The sequence below is a fragment of the Aegilops tauschii genome, chromosome 6, assembly GCF_002575655.3.
Source record: "Aegilops tauschii subsp. strangulata cultivar AL8/78 chromosome 6, Aet v6.0, whole genome shotgun sequence".
Lineage (NCBI taxonomy): Eukaryota > Viridiplantae > Streptophyta > Magnoliopsida > Poales > Poaceae > Aegilops > Aegilops tauschii.
This window is the reverse complement of record NC_053040.3, coordinates 29,358,515-29,373,989: the sequence shown is the minus strand read 5'-3', so window position 1 is coordinate 29,373,989 and position 15,475 is coordinate 29,358,515.

Below are 15,475 nucleotides of genomic sequence, written 5' to 3'. Positions count from 1 at the left end.
TTTGGGGGTTTTGTATGGTTAATTAAGGTGTTTCATATATTGGGTTAGGTAGCTAATTAATTAATAGAGAGAAGTATCCTCTCTTATCTCCGTGCTTGGTCGATACTACGTACTATACATAGAGAGGCCCTCGACACGCTAGCTAGTAAGAAAATGAAGGAAACCATTAAGTACAGAAGTTCGTCATGCATACCGAGAGAAGTGATCGACCTCTCCTTCTCCGAGAGATTGGTCGAAATACAAGTTTTCGTATTATCTATCCGACGCTACTGGCTACATACATATACAATATGTAAGATCTCTTACAATCCCCTAGCATTTGAACTCAACTTCCACATGGTATTCTCCGGCTTTATTGATGACGTGGTCAAGAAAGAATCCCGCCAATTCCTCTTGAATTGCTTTCATGCGATCTTGTGGTAGGAGTTCATTCCGCATCTGCCACGTCTAATTTGAAGAAGGGGGTTAATACATATATATGAATGAAACTCAACAGAAATGATGGTGTAATAAAATGAAATTATGAATATTATTTCTTACGCACTTCATATTGTCTTTTAGAGTAGCCCCGCTTATTTTTCAAAGTCGCGTTGTAGATGAACTCGCACACGTAGTATCAACAGTAATCATTCCCTTGTTCCTGCCACAAGCACTTTACGAGAAATAGAGGTCAATCAAACTGATAATGAAGCATTATAAATGGCATTGATGAAAGTAGCTAGAATCAACGGGAGATGCGCGCAACTAGCTAGCTAGTAGTACTTACTTTCGGGTATGTATATCGCAGCTCCTTCGGCAGTCCCGGAGCTTCTGCGGTGAACTGTTTCCAAACCCTGCAAAACAAAGAAAATAATTATTACTTGAGATATCAGGAAATGAACAAAAAGTTGCCGATATGGTGCGATAATGATCGATTGAACTTACTTGTTGAGAATTTTAGTCATGTCCGCATAGGCCTCGGGATCTTTTCGTCTCGAGTCTAAGACGGTTACTAGTCCCCGCTCAAGCTTAATCTCCAGGAGAATATAGTGGAAGCTGCGCACGCATGCATAACTCATCAATTACATTACTATAAGCTCGCTCGAGTAATAAGGGAAACCGAATATGCACACGACGGTAACACTCACTTGAAGTTGTAAGGAAAGAGTATTAAATTTTTTTTTTGATTTATTAACAATGATTTGAGCAAGTTGGCCTCGGCCTCTTCGGCGTTCTTTGTAACCTGAAATTCATCTATGAGATTTGTGTTAATGAACCCAATATCATACATTTATGCTTTTCTGCACTCGACGATATTCAATCTGCATAATATAGTGAGGATAATTATAAATACATGCAATGAAAGAGCTGAGCTATATATAGAGACTTAATGACAGAAGTAGTACTTACAGACAGTAGCAAGTGACCGTTAATTTATCGAGGGCCTTTTGATTGAAGAACTGGAAGAACTCCTCAAATGGAACATGCAACAGATCAATTCCAACGAGGTCGTGCTCCTCTTTAACTCTCAGATACAAAGTATTTTCGTCCCCCCAGACTCTCTGCAGGTTTTCATGTACCAATTATGGAATCTTTGCATCATCGTTGTTAGAGATTTTTCATCTTTAATGAGAGGCTTCCCGTACTCGTATCTGTGTTCGTCCACCTCCAAGAAATCATAATGTACATCATCGGGCAGGTAATCTCCAAGATTGCTATAACCGGGCACCATCCCCGGAGCATTAGCGATGATGTCGCTAGACACATTGAGCAGGGGGCACGATTGGTTTGCTTGTTTGCCGAGCTGGGCAATTTTTTCCCCAGCTGCTCGTTCTTTTAACCTTTGATCACTGACAGTACTTCCCGACCGCTCCGCTTCGAGATATGCCTTTTCAGTAATGCGCTCATAGTTGGTTTTCGGTGGAGACTTTGGTGGTTTCCTCAGGGCTTCGATAGTGCGCTTTGCTTTCACCGGATCTACCTTCTCCTCCGGAGGTGGATGTCTCTTTGCTTTCAACCCTTCAAAGAAGTCCTTCACTTCAGTCTGCACGATCTTCGCGTTTTCCTCCGCGGTCCTCTCGTACGGTAACTTCTCTAGAGGCTTGAGAGGTGGACCGTATCTGTATTGCCTCCTGCCTCTGGCTGTACTGCTAGACACCGCAGCAGACGGAGCGGCTGCAGCTGTCTTCTTTCGTGCTTGCTTACGAGGCGGAGGAGAAGGACTACGACGCGCCGGAGCAGCCGAGGCGGCGGCGGGTCTCTTCCGCCCTTGCTGGCGAGGCGGAGAAGGAGGAGGCTGGTGGCTGCTCGGGCGCGCCGGCGCAGGCGGAGTGCCGCCACGCGCCAGAGAAGGAGGCTGAGTGCCCTGATCGTCACTCGCCGGAGGAGGAGGCGGTGGAGGAAGCGGAGTGCCCTGACTCGCCGGAGGAGGAGGAGGAGGCGGAGGCATCCAGTTCGGAAGGTTGATGAGCTCCTTCCGCCATAGGCATGGAGTCTTCAGACAAGAACCCAACCGAGTCTCCCCTTCACCCGTAGGGTGGTCAAGCTGGAGGTCCTAAAATCCTTCTGTGATTTCATCCACCATCACCCTAGCATATCCTTCTGGAATCGGCCGGCAGTGAAAAGTTGCGCCAGGTTCAGGAGGTGCAATAGAGCCAACAGCCGCCTTGACTTTCAATTCCATCCACTACGTCATAAGGTGGCAATGTTGAGACTCCGTGATAGCATCTACGGGGTAGCTAGCAGGAGCCGTGAAGACAGGCTCCTGAAGCAGCTCCATGGAAGCCACGCTGCTTCTCCGCTGAGATGGCGGGGTTGCTTCGGGTGTAGCTTCGGCAGGTCGTGTGCTGCGAACTGCCTCTCGTTCCTCTAGCGCTTGTACCCTTGCGTGCAGCGCCTGTAGTTGGGTCAACTCCTTTTTCTTCTTCCTCTCCCAGCGTTTGTAATCGCCTGCGTTGGGAAATATATCCAGCCTTCCACGAAAGGGAGCCTGGCGTGCCTCGTGTCCGTCCGGGGTGCTCAGGATTCCCGAGGGCCTCAGTGAGCTCGTCGTTCTCTCTGTCCGGAATGAACGTCCCTTGCTGCGCCTTGTCGATATACTCCTGAAGCTTCTCGATGGGTGTGTTCAGCTGCTCATCGGTCCAAACGCACTTCCCTGTTACAGGGTCCAATTTTCCCCCAACCCCGAAGAACCAAGTCCTGCAACGGTCTGGCCAGCGTCGCGTCTCTGGTTCGATCCCTTTATCAATGAGGTCATTCTCAGCCTTGTCTTACAATGGCCGGGCTTTCAGGTAGCCACCTGACCCCGTGCGATGGTGATGCTTCTTCTTTGCAGCATTTTTCTTGTTTGTCGCTGACATCTTCGCTGCTGTCTCAGATTTCTTTTTGGTGACAAATTCGGACCACTGATCTTTGATCTTCTCAAATCGGCCGATGAATTCAGGAGTCTTGTCTTGGTCGACAAACGATGATTTCAGCTCATTCTTCCACCTCCTGAATAGCTCAGCCATCTTCTTAAGAGCATAAGCCTTGATCATTGGCTTTTTAACTGGATTCTCCGGATCCTCCTCTGGTGGGAAGGTGAAATTTTCCTGCAGCGCGGTCCAAAGATCAGCTTTCTGCCTATCGCTGACATAAGACACCTAAGAGAATTTGTCCTTAGGCTTCAACCATTGCTCGATGCTGATCGGGATCATGTCCCTCACTAGAACCCCGCACTGAGCATTAAATTTTTGCTTGGTCCGGAGGGGTTCAATTGGTTGGCTAGCGCGAACAATTTCGATGATCGTGTACCTTTCATCCGCGTGCAACTTTCTCTTCGGGCCTCGTCTCGTTACCGAAGTGTTGCTCGATCCGGAGGGCTAGAAAAGAACAAAAAGAAGAGAGTTAACATGTGTACATACCAAAAACAATTAATGCATCAATTAGCTATAGTCAGCACATGCTTAATTAATTAATATATATACCTGGCCGGACTCTGTTCGGTCACCGGAGCCTGCTTCTTCATCTTGTCCTTCCCCCTCCATTCGGTCACTGGAGCCGTCATCACGGTGTCCTTCGTCCTCCATTGTTTGATCATCGTCGTAGCCTGCTTCTTCATCCTGTCTTTCCAGACCATCGGTGCATGTGTCGTTGAGAAACAACAAGACGGCATCACTTCCGTGTGCGATTATCTCCGCCAACACCGCTTCTTTTGCTTCGTCTCGGGGGTGCGGATCCATAGTTTCTGCAAATATTTACAACATGGCAATTATTATTCAAACATGATAGATGGATATATTAGTGGCAAATGTTGAACTAGCTAGCTAAGCACAATAAGGAATCATATTAGTGGCATGGCCTCGACGCTTCTCTAGGGTTTGGGGTGGCCTCGGCAAAGCTTCAAGGGTTTGGGGTGGCCTCAACAACGCTTCAAGGGGTTCGGGGTGGCCTCGATGACAACGCTCTTTTAACTTGGTAAATTTGGGTGGCCTCAAGAGAGTATGTCGATCGGGTAGGGGCGCGGCGGGAGGGGGTAGGAGACCGACATCATTTTTTTCTAGGGTTTGGGCGTCCTTGAGAGTTTTAGTCGAGCGAGAGGGCCGGGGTGCTCCCGTGGTATAAGTTATCACGGTCGAGAGGGGGTTATATCGACAACGACCTACCCGATAAAAAATAAGAAAAGGAAGAAGAAGAAAAAAAGAAGAAAAAAAAGAGGAGAAGAAGAAAGGAATAGAGCAGAGAAGAAGAAAAAGAATTTTTTCTATTTTTTCTTCTTCTCCTCTATTCCTTTCTTCCTGTCCTCTTTTTTTCCTTTTTTTCCTCTTCTTATTTATTTCTCCTCATCTTCATCTTTTTCTTTTTGTTCTTCCTAAACTAAACATAAACTAAAATAATCCTAAAACTAAACGAAACTTCTCCTCCTCCCTTTATATTTCTTCGTCTTATTTTTTTTCATCCTAAAACTTTATGAACAAAATTACAACAGAAAAACCAATAAAAATACTATGAACAAAATTACCTGACCAAAAAATCCTATGAACAAAATTACAATAAAAAATCCTATGAACAAAATTACAATAAAAATTCTATGAACAAAAAAACAATAAAAATTCTATGAACGAAATAAAAATTCTTTGCATATGAACATACAAACATTTGCATATTCTACAATATCATCATCATATTCTAGAATAATATCACCAAAAATCCTAACTTTTGCATATGAACAGGGGGCCTGCTTCGTCGTCGGGGCGGGCGGCAGCGTGGGGCGGGCACGCGGCGGCGTTGGGGCGCGGGGAGGAAGGGGGAGAGGAGGGGGAACGGCGTGGTGAGGCTCACACTGCAAGCGAGCGGCGGCGAGGTCGGGGCAGGGGCGACGGCGACGAGTTCGGGGCAGGGTGCGGCGAGGCCGGGGCAGGGGCGACGGCGACGACGGAGACGGAGACGGCGGCGAGGTCGGGGTAGGGGCGGCGAGGCCGGGGCAGGGGCAACAGCGACGAGGTCGGGGCAGGGGCGACGGCGATGAGGTCGGGGCAGGGTGCGGCGAGGCCGGGGCAGGGCGACGTCGACGAGGTCGGGGCAGGGTGCGGCGAGGCCGGGGCAGGGGCGACGGCAACGACGGAGACGGCGGCGAGGTCGCGGCTGGGGGCGGCGAGGCCGGGGCAGAGGCGGCAGCCTGGCGGCGTCGATGTCGTCGGCGTCGTCGGGGCGGCAACTGCGAGATGAGAAGTGAAATTTTCACAAGTCCTGCTTATATACCAAGAGCATTGGTCCCGGTTCGTGGCACCAACCGGGACCAATGCACCCCTTTAGTCCCGGTTGGTGCCACCAACCGTGACCAAAGGTCAGTTTTCGGCAGGCCAAAGGGCGGGAAGCGGCGGCCTTTGGTTCCGGTTGGTGGCACCAACTGGGACTAAAGGGGGGGCATTCGTACCGGTTGGTGCCACGAACCGGTACCAATACACCCCTTTAGTCCCGGTTGGTGCTACCAACCGGGACCAAAGGTCCTGTGCTGTTGCGCCCGCGTCGAAAGTTTAGTCCCACCTCGCTAGTTGAGAGGGGCGCACAGTGGTTTATAAGCACCACTGCCGCACCCCCTCTCGAGCTCCACTCCATTGCAGGCTTACGGGCCTAAATGTCACTACTATGCCTGATGGGCCTACTGAGCCTTCTGCGGGCCTGAATCCTGGCCCATCGATGGGTTTCTAGTCGTATTCAGGCCGTGGCGGCCCAGTAGGTGGCATAATTTTTATTTTTTGACTTTTTTTGTTTTCTTTTTTGCTTTATTTATTTTGTTTTGTTTCTACTTATAACAAAAAACTTATTTATTTTATTTTATTTTATTTTATTTTGTTTCTAATACTTATTTATTTTATTTTATGCTAATTCTTTTTGCTATTAAAGTTTCTAACAAAAAAAGTTCTTTATGAAAATTCTTTTTGCTTTTCATGATTTTGAACAGAAAATACTTCGATAATTTTAGTTACATCAATTTTATATAATTTTAGTTTCAATAATACTAGAGGTTGCTTATAATGTTTTGAACAGAAAATACTTTGTTAATTTTAGTTTCATAAATGTTATTAAAGTTTATTTTATTTTGTTTCTACTTATATATTTTATTAAAGTTTATATTAATTTGTTTCTAATTACTTATTTATTTTATTTGTTATTTTTCGTGCATTTGCTGATTATTTTGAGCTATAAGACCCTAAAATTGAAAAGCATTTCAAATGAACTTTGAAAAGGTTGAAAGTTGGCATGGTATCATCATTTCACCTACATAGCATGTGCAAGAAAGTAGAGAGGCTTACGGCAAAAACTGGATGCACTTCGTGTACAAAACGGACAATCTCTTTCGAAGTATCAAGGTTTCATACGGAAACTCGTCTGTTACAAAGGTATTTCATTTTTTTGAACTTATTTGAACTCCATAGTTTTTCTGTGTTCAAAATGTACCATTCAAAGCGACATCATCAATTTTCAACCCTTTCTGACTTCATTTGTTATTTTTCATGCATTTACTGATTTTTTTTCAGCTATAAGACCCTGAAATTGAAAAGCACTACAAATGAACTCTGAAAAGGTTGAAAGTTGGCATGGTATCATCATTTCACCCACATAGCATGTGCAAGAAAGTAGAGAGGCTTACGGCAAAAACTGGATGAACTTCGTGTACAAAACGGACAATCTCTTTCGAAGTATCAGGGTTTCATACGGAAACTCGTCTGTTACAAAGGGATTTCATTTTTTGAACTTATTTGAACTCCATAGTTTTTCTGTGTTCAAAATGCACCATTCAAAGCCACATCGTCAATTTTCAACCCTTTCTGACTTCATTTGTTATTTTTCATGCATTTACTGATTTTTTTTCAGCTATAAGACCCTGAAATTGAAAAGCACTACAAATGAACTCTGAAAAGTTTCAAAGTTGGCATGGTATCATCATTTCACCCACATAGCATGTGCAAGAAAGTAGAGAGGCTTATGGCAAAAACTGGATGCACTTCGTGTACAAAACGGACAATCTCTTTCGAAGTATCAAGGTTTCATACGGAAACTCGTCTGTTACAAAGGGATTTCATTTTTTGAACTTATTTGAAATTCATAGTTTTTCTGTGTTCAAAATGCATTATTCAAAGCCACATCATCAATTTTCAACCCTTTCTGACTTCATTTGTTATTTTTCATCCATTTACTGTTTTTTCAGCTATAAGACCCTCAAATTGAAAAGCACTACAAATGAACTCTGAAAAGGTTGAAAGTTGGCATGGTATCATCATTTCACCCACATAGCATGTGCAAGAAAGTAGAGAGGCTTACGGCAAAAACTGGATGCACTTCGTGTACAAAACGGTTAATCTCTTTCGAAGTATCAGGGTTTCATACGGAAACTCGTCTGTTACAAAGGGATTTCATATTTTTGAACTTATTTGAACTCCATAGTTTTTCTGTGTTCAAAATGCACCATTCAAAGCCACATCATCAATTTTCAACCCTTTCTGACTTCATTTGTTATTTTTCATGCATTTACTGATTTTTTCAGCTGGATAGAGATAAGTGACCAGATTAATAGTAGTTCATCATCACATTAAAACCAAAGTACATACATAGTTCAAATTGAACAACATATAGCTCTCCAGAGCATCTAGTTAAACCATACATTGAAACTATGTAAAACCTTTCAATGCAACAACAAATGCGATCATAATCACAACTAAGGTAACAATTGATCCAACGGCATAATGATACCAAGCCTCGGTATGAATGGCATATTTTCTAATCTTTCTAATCTTCAACCGCATTGCATCCATCTTGATCTTGTGATCATCGACGACATCCGCAACATGCAACTCCAATATCATCTTCTCCTCCTCAATTTTTTTATTTTTTCCTTCAAGTAATTGTTTTCTTCTTCGACTAAATTTAACCTCTCGACAATAGGGTTGGTTGGAATTTCCGGTTCAACCACCTCCTACATAAAACAATCTATGTCACGTTGGTCGGCATAATTGTCATAAAGAATAAATGAACCAAATAGTTATAAAAAGATAATATATACCACATCCGAATCATAGACAGGACGAGGGCCGACGGGGGCGGATACCAGAACCATCGCACTATATAATAACAAGGAATAATAAAAGTAAGAAAATTAAACAAGTATCCATCTCAAGTAAGAATTTGTTTTCTTTCAGAAAGAAGATAAGAACAATCCAGGCTCAGAGGCTCACCACGGTGGTTCCGGCGACGAGATCGGCGCGGGCGATCGACGGCGGTGAAGACGGGGACGGGACGTGACGGACCGCTAAACCTAGAAAAATCTCGGGGAAAATGGAGCTCGGAGGTCGAGTTTTGAGAGAAGAAATATTAACTAGTGTGGCTCGGACATTTCATCGAACACCTCATGTGCATAGGAGGTGAGCTAGAGCACCCAAATGCCCTCCCCTCGCCGGCCAGCAAAAAATAGAGCACGGTGGAGTGCTCTGCTCGCTGGCGATGGGCTATATATAGGCAAATCATTTGTCCAGGTTCGCGGCTGGAACTGGGACCAATGGTTATGGGCCAGGAGCGAGGCCCATTGGTCCCGGTTCGTTCCTAGAACCGGGACAAATGGGTCCAGACGAACCGGGACCAAAGCCCGCGAGGCCCCGGCCGGCCACCTGGGCTCACGAACCGGGACGAATGCACCCGTTGGTCCCGGTTCGTATAAGAACCGGGACTAATGGGCTGGCCAGGCCCGAACGAAAGCCCCTTTTTCTACTAGTGATAGCAACTGAACCAGTTTCAAATACCCAGGGGCTACTATGAACACTAGTAAAGTACACATCAATAACATGTATATCATATATACTTTTGTTCACTTTGCCATGCTTCTTATCCGCCAAGTATTTGGGGTAGTTCTGCTTCCAGTGACCATTCCTTTTGCAGTAGAAGCACTCAATTTCAAGCTTAGGTCTAGCTTTTGGTTTCTTCACGGGAGTGGCAACTTGCTTGTCATTATTTCTTGAAGTTCCCTTTATTTTCCTTTGCCCCTTTTCTTGAAACTAGTGGTCCTGCTAACCATCAACACTTGATGCTCTTTCCTGATTTCTACCTTCGCCGATTTTAGCATCGCGAAGAGCTCGGGAATTTTTTTCGTCATCCCTTGCATATTATAGTTCATCACAAAGTTCCAGTAAATTGGTGATAGTGACTAGAGAATTCTGTCAATCACTATCTTATCTGGAAGATTAACTTCCACTTAATTCAAGCGATTGTAGTACTCAGACATTCTGAGCACATGCTCACTGGTTGAGCTATTCTCCTCCATCTTGTAGGCAAAATACTTGTCAGAGGTGTCATACCTCTCGACACGGGCATGAGTCTGCAATACCAATTTCAACTCTTGGAACATCTCATATGATCCGTGGCGTTCAAAACATTTTTGAAGTCCCGGTTCTAAGCCGTAAAGCATGGCGCACTAAACTATCAAGTAGTGGACATCCCTCTAGTCATAACGTCTGCATCTGCTCCTGCAATAGGTCCGTCACCTAGAGGTGCATCAAGGACATAATTCTTCTATGCAGCAATAAGGATAAACCTCAGATCACTGACCCAGCCCGCATCATTGCTACTATCATATTTCAACTTATTTTTTCTCTAGGAACATATCAAAAATAAATGGGGAGCGACATCATAAGCTATTGATCTACAACATAGATATGCAAATACTATCAGGACTAAGTTCATGATAAATTAAAGTTCAATTAATCATATTACTTAAGAACTCCCACTTAGATAGACATCCCTCTAGTCATCTAAATGATCACGTGATCCATATCAACTAAACCATGTCCGATCATCACGTGAGATGGAGTAATTTTCAGTGGTGAACATCACTATGTTGATCATATCTACTATATGATTCACGTTCGACCTTTCGGTCTCAGTGTTCTGATGCCACATCTGCATATGCTATGCTCATCAAGTTTAACTCGAGTATTCTGCATGTGCAAAACTGGCTTGCACCCGTTGTATGTGAACGTAGAGCTTATCACACCCGATCATCACGTGGTGCCTTGGCACAACAAACTGTAGCAACGGTGCATACTCAAGGAGAACACTTATACCTTGAAATTTAGTGAGGGATCATCTTATCATGCTACCGCCGTACTAAGCAAAATAAGATGCATAAAGGATAAACATCACATCCAATCAAAATATGTGACATGATATGGCCATCATCATCTTGTGCCTTTGATCTCCATCTCCAAAGCACCTTCATGATCTCCATCGTCACCGGCTTGACACCTTGATCTCCATCATAGCGTCGTTGTTGTCTCACCAACTGTTGCTTCCACGACTATCGCTACCGCTTAGTGATAAAGTAAAGCAATTACATGGCGATTGCATTTCATACAATAAAGCGACAACCATAAGGCTCCTGCGAGTTGCCGATAACATTTACAAAACATGATCATCTCATACAACAATTTACATCTCATCACGTCTTGACCATTGTCGGTGTCAAAACCGGCGGATCTCGGGTAGGGGGTCCCGAACTGTGCGTCTAAGGCGGATGGTAACAGGAGGCGGGGGACACAATGTATACCCAGGTTCGGGCCCTCTCGATGGACGTAATACCCTACTTCCTGCTTGATTGATCTTGATGATATGAGTATTACAAGAGTTGATCTACCACGAGATCGTAGAGGCTAAACCCTTGAAGCTAGCCTATGGTTATGATTGTTCTTGTCCTACGGACTAAACCCTCTGGTTTATATAGACACTGGAGGGGGCTAGGGTTACACAGAGTCGGTTACAAGGGAGGAGATCTACATATCCGAATTTCCAAGCTTGCCTTCCACGCAAAGGAGAGTCCCATCCGGACACGGGACGAAGTCTTCAATCTTGTATCTTCATAGTCCAATAGTCCGACCAAAGTATATAGTCCGGCTGTCCGAGGACCCCCTAATCCAGGATTCCCTCAGTAGCCCTTGAACCAGGCTTCAATGACGATGAGTCCAGCGTGCAGATTGTCTTCGGCATTGCAAGGCGGGTTCTTCCTCCGAATACTCCATAGAAGATTTTGAACACAAGGATCGTGTCCGGCTCTGCAAAACAAATTCCACATACCACCGTAGAGAGTATAATATTTCCACAAATCTAATCTGCTGACAACGTGACATCACGCCGTGGTCCGGTCGTTATTCGAGCCATTTTTCTCAACCAGCTACTGCACATATTGCGAGGCGGTTTTCTTGGCACGTCTTGTCGAAGCAGAGATCGTGTCCCCTTATCACAGGATTCTCATCAATACGTGTGTGGGTAACCCAACCGCGCCATTAATCACGGCGCTTGGGGAATAAGCGAGTTTACCAGGCAGGTGAGGAGGCGCACAGTTTCCTCCGCCCTTATAAAGGGACAAGGACTTCTCTTTTTCACCCACGCCTTCTTCTTCCCTGCCCATCCATTCTCGCGCACTCGAGCTCCAGCGCCCAAGTTCGCATGTTCTTCGAAAAACCACTCCAAACATGTCCGCAGCGGGAGGCAAGTGGATGGTCTCCTCCGTTACGGAGGGGGACATTACGAAGCTCCGGGAAGCCGGATACCTAGCTGCAGATATCGCGCACCGGCTCCCAGACGCGGGGCAGATCGTCCCTACTCCAGAACCTCATGAGAGGGTCGTATTCCTTACCCACTTCGTCCACGGACTGGGATTTCCCCTCCACCCATTCGTCCGCGGGCTCATGTTTTACTATGAGCTAGATTTCCATGATCTGGCCCCCAATTTCATCCTCAACATCTCGGCGTTTATCGTCGTGTGCGAGGCCTTCCTTCGCATCAAGCCCCATTTCGGCCTATGGCTGAAGACCTTCAATGTGAAACCAAAGATGGTGGTCGGACAGCAGGCGGAGTGCGGAGGCGCCATGGTGGGCAGAATGCCCAACGTCACCTGGCTCGAAGGCTCCTATGTGGAGACCGTGAAGGGGTGGCAATCGGGGTGGTTCTACATGACCGAGCCGCGCGACACCAACTGGGTGGTGGCCCCCGAATTCCGATCCGGCATCCCCATGCGGCTCACCTCCTGGAAAGAGAAGGGCCTGTCCTGGGGTTCGTCGGTGGAGCTGACCGGACTTCAAAAATGTGTCAAGAATATGATAAGCAAGAAAATCAAGCTTGTCAACGTGGTCCATGTCATGCTCTTCCGCCGAATCCTCCCGTGTCAAAGACGGGCATTCAATATGTGGGAGTTTGACCCGGCCGAGCACCAGATGCTGCGAGAGCTTTTCGACATGACGCACAAGGACGTTTGGAAGGTGCTGTTCAAGGGCGCCGAGGTACCTCCTCCCCTTACCGAGGATAGCGGACTCAGCGCAAAGCGCCCTGCCAATCCAGTAAGTCTTTTATATCTCATAAGATGTTTCTTTCCCACGTATAATCATGCATGGGATCTAAGCCTCCACGCCATTTAACAGGACTGGGTAGCGACAACGGAGCAGATCGATTGTCCAGCCCCCCTGCCCGAAGATCCAGCAGATGCTCTCCTAACGGAGATGCTGGTTCTAGCGCCTTATGAGGCGCCAGAGAAGAAGGCCAAGAAGAAGGCCACGGGGACCAGGAAAGGTCTTCGGCGCAAGGTTATATCGGACTCATCGCCCGAAAACACCGAGGCGCACTCCTCCCACGAAGACGAGGAGGAGGAAGAGGAAAGTTCTCCCCCCCCCCCCCAGCCGGGGGGCCAGGAAAAGGAAGGCCGCCCCATCAGGGGAGGCCGAAGGGTCCAAGAAGGGAAGGACCCTCCTTCCGGACTACTCGACGACGGCCGCTTTCAGCGACGAGGAGTGGTTACCTAGGGACAAGCCCCTGGCGAAGTCATGCGTATCCGGATACCATAATAGTTTTTCATACGTTTTATTTTATTGCTTCTTATCACGCAGAACATGATTATGCAGTCCATCCCGAGCCCATATCGACGTATCTTCTTCGGATGATTCTTTGGGCCCATCGGATATGAATAGCGATTCACTCCCGACCGCCTCCTCCCCCCGCCCTACGGACGACACCGAGGTGTTGTCTCAAAGGGCACTAAACCAAGGGGAGACAGTTCCGGAGGCGCCCCAAGGCGACATTCCAGGCGCTGGGCGCACGGGGGGCAAGACTCCCCTGGGCCCTAACGCCGGCGGCAGCAAGTCTAGCCCCCAGCCGAATACTGCGCCGGAACCTCCAGTGGTTCCGGATTCTGTCAGGCAACCCCTCGCTAAGGGGGGCAAGCCGTCTGTGCCGATGGCCTCTGTCCATCCAGAGGCATCGGACAACTTGCTGGAAGCGCTTCGCGGCGCTTCCATTGACGAAGAGCACAGCACTGTTATGAGTGCGGTGGTCAAGAAGGTTCAGTCCGCCAAGAGCGGACTGACTGAAGCCTGTGCCATCCTCCTAACAGGCTTTGAGGTAAGTAATCAAATTATAAGAAAATGTTACAGCATAGACAGTAGCCCCTGATGCTCTGTTTGGCGTTCGCAAAGAAAGGCCGAATAGAGGATCAGATAATAATCGCAGGAGTCTAATGAGAATGTGTCTATGTGAATAAGCAGGCTTCACTGCTGGCCGCTGCCGCTTGTACTGCGGAGGTCGCCGCACTGAAGCGGGACCTTGAGCGGTCCAAGGAAGAGCTCGGCCTTACCAAGAGGCAGCTCGAAGAGAACAAAGGTAAGTGATACCCCGTCTGTATATTGATAAAGAAAAATGTGGTTGTTGAATAATAGGATCGTAATGAATTTTGCTAGGGGCCACGACCGAAGTGGCGGCCCTGAAGAAGGCGCTGTCCGAGGCCGAAGACAAAGCGGCCAAGGAGCGCATCGAGCAAGAGAAGCAAGAGGCCCGAGTCGGCGAGGTGCAGGAAGAGCTCCAGGATTTTGTCAAGAAGTATGAGTCCTTGGAGCGTGACTCGAAGACGCAAGGGTCCGAGCTTGTGAAGGCCCTCGAGAACGCACAAAATGCCAAGGGCGAAGCCCAAAAGGCCCTCTAGGAAATTGAGGCGGTTAAGAAGATAGCGGCGGGTAAGGCATTCATTATGCAAAGCAAGCATGTGAAGAAAACTTTCCTTTTACTTACCCAAGTTCGGAGCTCTCCAGGAGCGTTCGCAGATCTACCCCGCAGTGTGTCGGATGCCGCGGAGTTCTAACGGGCCGAGAAGGGGAGCTCGACAGAGAAGTTTTTCTGGTCTCAGTATACTGGGACCGAACATCCGATGCCCTTGAGCGACCAGTTGAAGCAACTGGTCGAGCTTCACAAGGCGGCCGAACAGGCCATGAAGGGTCTTATAATCCGGATGTGGCGTGGCGAGCCCCTGCCTGGTAGCTACTTCGGTCTGGTAAGGCGCTTGTGAATGCCTGCCCATGGTTTGAAGTCATAAAGCGGTCTGTCTGCATTGAGGGTGCGCGCAGGGCCTTTGCCCGGGCGAAAGTGCACTGGGCAAAGTTGGACGCCGAAAAGCTGGTGAAGGAAGGGCCGCCGGAGGGCAAGGAGCATCGCCACCCCGAAAAGTATTATGACAGTGTCCTGAAGGGTGCTCGTCTTGTAGCAGAGGAATGTGCTAAGGATATAATATTTGAATGAATGTACTCATGTGATCCTGTAATATGAAACGAGTTCATCTGCGCTATGCAACGCTTGTTAATTTAAAATATTACCTTCTGTGCGGCCATTTATAAAATCTGAGAGTTGGCCAGTCCTCGGCTTCTGCCCCCATGTAACTAGTATTGAGGTGTTCGGGATAAACCTGATCACTCTTTATCCCAATTTTGGGTCCTTCGAAGGAGGTGTTCAGCACAACAAACCAGGCAATCGGACTATAAAGCTTTATCACTCTCACTTAGCCATAGAAGTCTACAATTTTAAATTTTGGCGAAGCCCCTAGTATTCGGAAGGTCGAACTTGGGGCGCTATATACGCCTAAATCGGACAAGGTCGACTCCTCGCCCGAAGCGGAAGAAATCTTTAAGGATTTGAAACCTTTCGAACAGCGACCAGC